Below are 6868 nucleotides of genomic sequence, written 5' to 3'. Positions count from 1 at the left end.
AAACAACTAGCCTTTCAATCTATGTGAGTCAGAGCACAGATCTGATTGAGGCCAATCTGAATTGCTTTTTTTTTTTTTTTTTTAAATCACATAAACTTTCAACCAATTCCATGAGAAACACTGGGATGCAAGCTACTGGGCTGGAATTTAAAACAGTCGCAGCCCACTGACAGCTCCATTGCAGTGCCCTAACTGGCAAGAGCCTGAATCTGAAGTGTCCTGGGATGATTTACACACACAAAGTGCATCCTGATGGGTTCTGCCTTGTCTCTGGGGATTTCCCAGACTGTTGAGTTCAGCCTAAAGTGCACCTCTCTGCCCACGCTGCTGGAGCTGTGCGTTCAGCTGAAGCAAATGCCATCTCCTCTGTTGCTGTCCTGAGCTGGTCTTTCAGTCTTGGCAAATTGACTGCTCTTGGGCTTTTCTGATATGAACTCCTCCAAGACAGGGCTGGCTCTTATTGATTTACTCTCCCACACAGCTCTTAACAGAGGTCTCAGAATATGAACTGGATTTCTAGGGGCATTGCCCGGGGGCAGGGGACGGAGACGGGGGGGGGGGGGGGGGGGATGGGGGGACGGGGTGATGGGGGGGGGGGGGACACGGGACCTCTGGCCTTGAGTCCTAATTCTGCTATTTTCTAGCCAGAAGGCCTTTGGCTACTTTTGACAGCCTATTCAGAGCCTGAGGAGAATTATTATGGAGACTTACATGATCAAGTCCTTTTGGTACAACAACAACAACAACAACAACAAAAAAGCTGTGAACTAGGCCATTTATTTATTTATTTTTGGTTTTTGGAGACAGGGTTTCTCTGTGTAGCCCTGCCTGTCCTGAAGCTCACTTTGTAGACCAGGCTGGCCTTAAACTCAGAAATCCGCCTGCCTCTGCCTCCTGAGTACTGGGATTAAAGGCGTGTGCCACCACCACCCGGCTAGGCCTTTTATTTTTAATCTATTTATTTATTCTGCCCTTCTGGGGACCAAACCCAGAATTTTGGAATTTTGTGCTAGGCAACAACTCTACCATTGCTGTTATGTTCCTTGTCCTCCCTCCCCACCTGGGGCCTCTTCTAAAGCACACGAATGCTATTCCGTTCATGAGGGGAAAGCCTTCATGATAAAATCAGCCCCCATAGGTCCCCTGTCTAGACTGTTACCATCACCTAAGTGAACTGATTTCAACCTATGAATTTGGGAATGGCATAATCAGGCCACAAATGACAATAGTTTATCTACTCATCCCTTGTTTATTTTGCTTGTTTGAGACAGTGTCTCACTGTATGTAGACCAGACTGGCCTTAGCTCACACTCCTCCTGCCTCTGCCTCCCAAGTGCTGGGATCACAAGTGTGCATTGCTGTACCCACTCAGGATCGCCTACTTGGTAGTTCCTGAGAGTATAGTCATGAGGTTCAGCTGGATACAACTTTTCCTGGAGCGACTAGATAGATGACTTAGTGGTTAAGAGCACCTGCTTTTCTTTTTTTTTTTTTTGGTTTTACAGGGTTTCTCTGTGTAGCCCTGGCTGTCCTGGGACTCGCTCTGTAGACCAGGCTGGCCTCGAACTCAGAAATCTGCCTGCCTCTGCCTCCCAAGTGCTGGGATTAAAGGTGTTCGCCACCATCCCCAGCTGCACCTGCTGTTCTTGTAGAGGATTTGTTCCCAGCACCTTCATGGTAGCTCACAACTGTCTATAATTCCAGTTTCAGGACATCTGATGTCCCCTTCTGGCCTCAAATGGCACCAGGTACACACATGATGCACATATATAAATTCAGGCAAATTTTATAAAAATAGTCATAAAAAACATTTTTAAAAAGACATACTGGTTGAGTCATGGAACACATCGTTAATCCCAGAACTTGGGAGGCAGAGGCAGAGGTATCTCTGAGTTCAAGGGCAGTCCGGTTTACAAAATGAGTTCCAAGACAACCAAGGTTACACAGAGAAACCCTGCCTTAAAAATCAAAACAACAACAAAGAGGCATACTGGTTGCAAGCAATAGTGGAATATAAACGGACAACATGACCATTCCATGGTACAATTAAGGGGAAGGTTTTCTGAAGGAGAGAACACCCAAAGGCATCTAGAAGAGTGAAAGATTGAACCTGGACATGGGAAGTAAGGGCAGAGGGAGGTGGGCAAGGAGAGAGAGAGGAAGAGAGAGAGAGAGAGGGAGAGAGAGAGAGAGGAAGAGAGAGAGAGAGAGAGAGAGAGAGAGAGAGAGAGAGAGAGAGAGAGAGAACAGGGTTATAAGGAGAATGAGTAGTTGGGGAGGGAAGCCCATGAGCTGGGGGAGTTTAGGGGAGGGGAGGAGGTGAGAAGAGCTAGGATCCCAGCATGGACTTTGAAATGTATAACAGGGTATTGTCATACTAAAGGATCCTGGAGACCCCGCATGTGCTTTTGTATGCTAATAAGCATTACAGAGAGCCATCTGTCCTTTGTGCCAGTGAAAAGGGAAATGCTCCTTTTGGTTAGAAGGGAACTTGCTTCACAAGAGATCCACCTGCCTGAGTGCTGAGATTAAAGGTGTGTGCTACAAAGCCTGGTTGATTTTTCTTTTGTTTTGTTTTAATGTGGGTGCTGGAATAAAAACTTGGGTTCTCATGTCAGCACAGCAAGTGCCCTTGCCCACTGAGCCAGCTCTCCTGCACCTAGACTACATTTCATGGCCTTCTGTGCAATCGGGTGGGGCTGTAAGACTAAGTTTAGACCTATGGAATTTGGGCAAGTCTATTCATTTTAGACTTCCCTCCTAAACCACCTTCAAGAGAGCCACTGAAGACTCTAAGGACATGTAGAGATCTTGATCCCAAAGATGGAAAGAGCCCGGGGCCCTGAATGACAAGGTGCAGTCTCGCTGCTGACCCAGTCCCTCTAGGACATGAACTCAGAAGACATTTTAACTATGCTTGTCTCCTGGAGCTTCAGGCTCTGTGTGTGCCACAGCAGCACAGCCTACCCTGTCATTAACCAGTGCTGACTTAAGTGAACGTGGACTTCTAGGAAGGAAATGGGCTGCTCACGGGTTCAACGACAGGCTCAGTAATGGGAATCTGTAGAGACCAGGAGGGGTGAAGGGTGGGCTTGTCACAAAGAGGGGTGCTGCTTCAGGAACTACAGTCCAACGGTTTTTACGTCTTAGACCTAATGTTAAAATTCCTGGAAGATCAGGCTGATCACATGTTCCTCTCTTTGCCTAGAAGATAACAGATGTTTGTTTGTTTGTTTGTTTGTTTGTTTGTTTCAAGGCTTTTGTTTGATTTAGGGCTTGTTTGTTTTTAAAAGGGTAGTGTTGCTGAGTAACTTGAGCTGGCCTTGAATTTAAAATGATATGTTTCTGAGCTTTGCCTGGACAGGACATACTTACTGGTCAAAAAGCACAGACAGAAGTTGAGTGTGGTGGTGAACCCTTTTAATCCCAGAACTTGAGAGACAGAGGAAGCTACGTCTCTATGAGTTGGAGGCCAGCTTGGTCAACCTAGTTAGTTCCAGGGTGGCCAGCCAGTACTATGCAGAGAGAGAGAGAGAGAGAGAGACGCTTACTCAAAGGTGGGAAGCACCACCAACAGGGTCTGACCATGTATCTTAGGTTGATTTCAGTCTCCAAGGGCTGGAATTTCAGGTGCAAGCCAGTATGCCTGGTTAGGATCTTTGATCTCAATTCCTGATAATTGTGTTTAAATAGAGGAGGAATTTTTCAAGAGGAAATAAAGGAGAGGTAGTTACAGGGCAGGGATCTGAAGTAAGGCCATTGCTTTCCTGCTCCACCCCAATCACACGTTCCCCCAGCTTGTGTCCCAGTGGATGAGGGACATTCACAGTGACTATATATAGAAAAGCAAGACTTGCTGGACCAACAGAGGGGATGGGAAGGGAAGAACATAAATGAAGCCACAACCTACATGCAAATGTCTCTCTTGGTCCTCACTGAACACACAGGGATGGAACGCTTAAATTGTAGTGTTATGTAAGAACAGAAACAAGGGAGGTCAAATCAACATGGCTTGCAGGTGTATTATTTCTACCTGAATTTTTGCTGCAAAATAAAATACTCAGGCTAGGTGGAGCACATCTGCAATGAAGGAAGGAGGACTATGAACTGGGAGACAGCCTAGGCTACATAGAAAATAAATAAAAAAAAATAAAGATGGAAAAATTGAGTAAGTTGGCTGGGTCTAAAATTAAGACCAAAAAATCAATAGCTTCTCCACTTCTACCAACACGGTCCTCTTAAAGGGCATAAAGTGGTGACCACACTCACTATAGCAACAGAGATGACAGAGAGCCTAAGAATAGACTTAATACAAGATGCACCAAACCCTTGCAAAGGAAACTCCCAAATGCTGCTGAAAGACACCAGAGAAGACTGGAGTCTCAGTCTGTAGCCCAGGCTGCTCTGGAACTCATGGCATTCTCCTGCTTTAGCCTCACAAGAGCTGGGATTGCAGGTGTGACCTCTTTTTACATTTTTATCTATTTGTTTGTTTATTTGGTTTTTCCAGGCAGGGTTTCTCTCTGCAACAGCCCTGGCTGTCCTGCAACTTGTTTTGTAGACCAGGATGGCCTCAAACTCACAGAGATCTGACTGGTTCCTGAGAGCTGGGATTAAGCTATGAGGCTGTCTCCTATAGCCACTCCTAGCCTTGAACCTGATCTTCCCACCTCTACCTCCAGAGTGCTGGGATTACTCACAAACTGAGCCACCATGCCCATTGCGATTGTTGATTGGTTGATTTGTTTTTGAAAGAGAAAAATCAGCACTGTTGCAGTTCAGAGCAACTCCCCATCTATTAAGGATTCTTCCAGAGGCTTGGTCCTACCCACTGAGACCTCCTGAACCCATTGTTCATTGACTTTCATTCTACTTTTGGTCACCTATTAAGGCTGGTAGATGATAAACACTCCCTTAGCCTGGTAGTGGCACTGCATGCTTTTAATCCCAGCACTTGGGGGCAGAGGCAGGCGAATTTCTGAGTTCGAGATCAGCCTGGTCTACAGAGTGAGTTGCAGGATAGCTGTGGCTACACAGAAAAACCCTGTCTCAAAAAAAAAAAAAAAAAAACAAAGTAAATAAATAGATAAATATAGAATAAGTGTATTTGGGAGTAGGAGTGTGTGTGCGTGTGCACATGTGCATGTGCATATGTGCATGTATGTATTCAAGTAGGTATTTGTGCACTTGTGTGTATGTGCTTGTGGGGGTCAGAGGACATCCTCAATATCATTCCTTAGGAACCATCTATCTTACTTTTTGCAACAGGGCCTCTCTCTAAGGTCCAAGGTTTCCCATCAGGTGAGGATGACCCCAGGTGAACTCCAGGGATCCCACTGTCTCCTCCTTAGGACTGGGATTACAGGCATCTGTCACCATGCTTGGCTTTTACAGAAATGCTGGTTCTCAAACTCAGGCCCTTGCACTTTACAGGCAGCGGTCTCCCCCGCCCCACGAATAGGATTCTATTGCTGGTGCATGGCTGTAACTCTTGGACATAGGAAATAAAGGCAAGGGTGTCAAGGGTTCAGTGCTGGGGCTGGGGAGGCGGTCCGTGGGAAGAGAACTTGTTGCTTACAGAAGAACCAGGTTAAATTCCTAACACTTACATGGTGGCTCACAACCATCTTTAACTCCTGTTTCAGAAGATCTGATGACCTCCTCTGACCTGCACAGGCTCCAGGCACACACATAATGCACATAGCATATACATAGGTAAAACACACATAAAATAAAACAAATATGCTTCATTAAAATAATAATAGTAATAATACTAATAATAAAACAGCTCAAAGCCACTCCGAGTTGAGTTTGAGACCATTCTGAGTTATATGAGAAACTGTCTCAAAACAAAAGAATAACTTTCAGAAGGCAATAATGCTCTCGTTTGCCTCTGAGTATCAGGTAAGTAAGGTTTTGGGTAGTGATGACCTTGAAGTTTGGAAGGCTACAAGATTCACAAAGGTCAAGCCATAGGTGGAGTACCTGCTTAGTATTACAAGGCCCTGGGTGCAGTCTCCAGACTTTAAAAGCAGAAACACAAGACCCCAAACCAAGCCGGAGGCAGGCTTTGTCTGTAGCAGGAAGCAACCAGTACTCTGGTCCCTTCCTTTGTGTCTTTGTTCCTCAGCTGACTGGCACTTGGGCCTTGTCATCTGATTCTCTTCTTGTCATCACTCCTGCTGGGACATGGTGCTGCCTCCTGTTATCCTGGTGACTAAATTTGGCCAGCTCTGGGTACATCTTTTGTTCCATGCTTCAGGGTCTGGCAACTGGCCTGGCCTCTTGCTGAGAACTAAATCACCTTAGGATGCCCCTCTGGTTTGGTTTGGCTTCTGGAGTCTCAAAACAACAGTTGAATTCATGTGTCATGCTGTATACCAAAATAGAAGCCAAGCAAATCAATGATTTACCCAGCCCCCTTTTAAAGCTGTACAAGTACTTAAAAAGTAATGGGCATGTTAGAGCACACCTTTAATTCTAGCACTCAGAAAGCAGAGGCAGGTGGATCTCTGTGAATATGAAGTAGGTGTGACCTATATAGTGAGTTCCAGGACAGTCGAGGATGTGTGGAGTGACTCTGTCTCAAAATAACAATAACAACAACATTGATAGATAATAGAATATGATATTGCAGGCCTAAAGTCCAGAGGTGGAGGCAGAAGAATGATTAAGAGTTCAAGGCCATAGCATGGCGTGGTGGCACACGCCTTTAATCCCAGCACTTGGGAGGCAGAGGCAGGCGGATTTCTGAGTTCGAGGCCAGCCTGGTCTACAAAGTGAGTTCCAGGACAGCCAGGGCTATACAGAGAAACCCTGTCTCGAAAAACCAAAAACCAAAAACCAAAACCAAAAACAAACAAAAAAT

The sequence above is a fragment of the Mus musculus genome, chromosome 7, assembly GCF_000001635.26.
Source record: "Mus musculus strain C57BL/6J chromosome 7, GRCm38.p6 C57BL/6J".
NCBI lineage: Eukaryota > Metazoa > Chordata > Mammalia > Rodentia > Muridae > Mus > Mus musculus.
The sequence above is the reverse complement of the archived record's forward strand: the minus strand, read 5'-3'. Positions refer to the sequence as shown.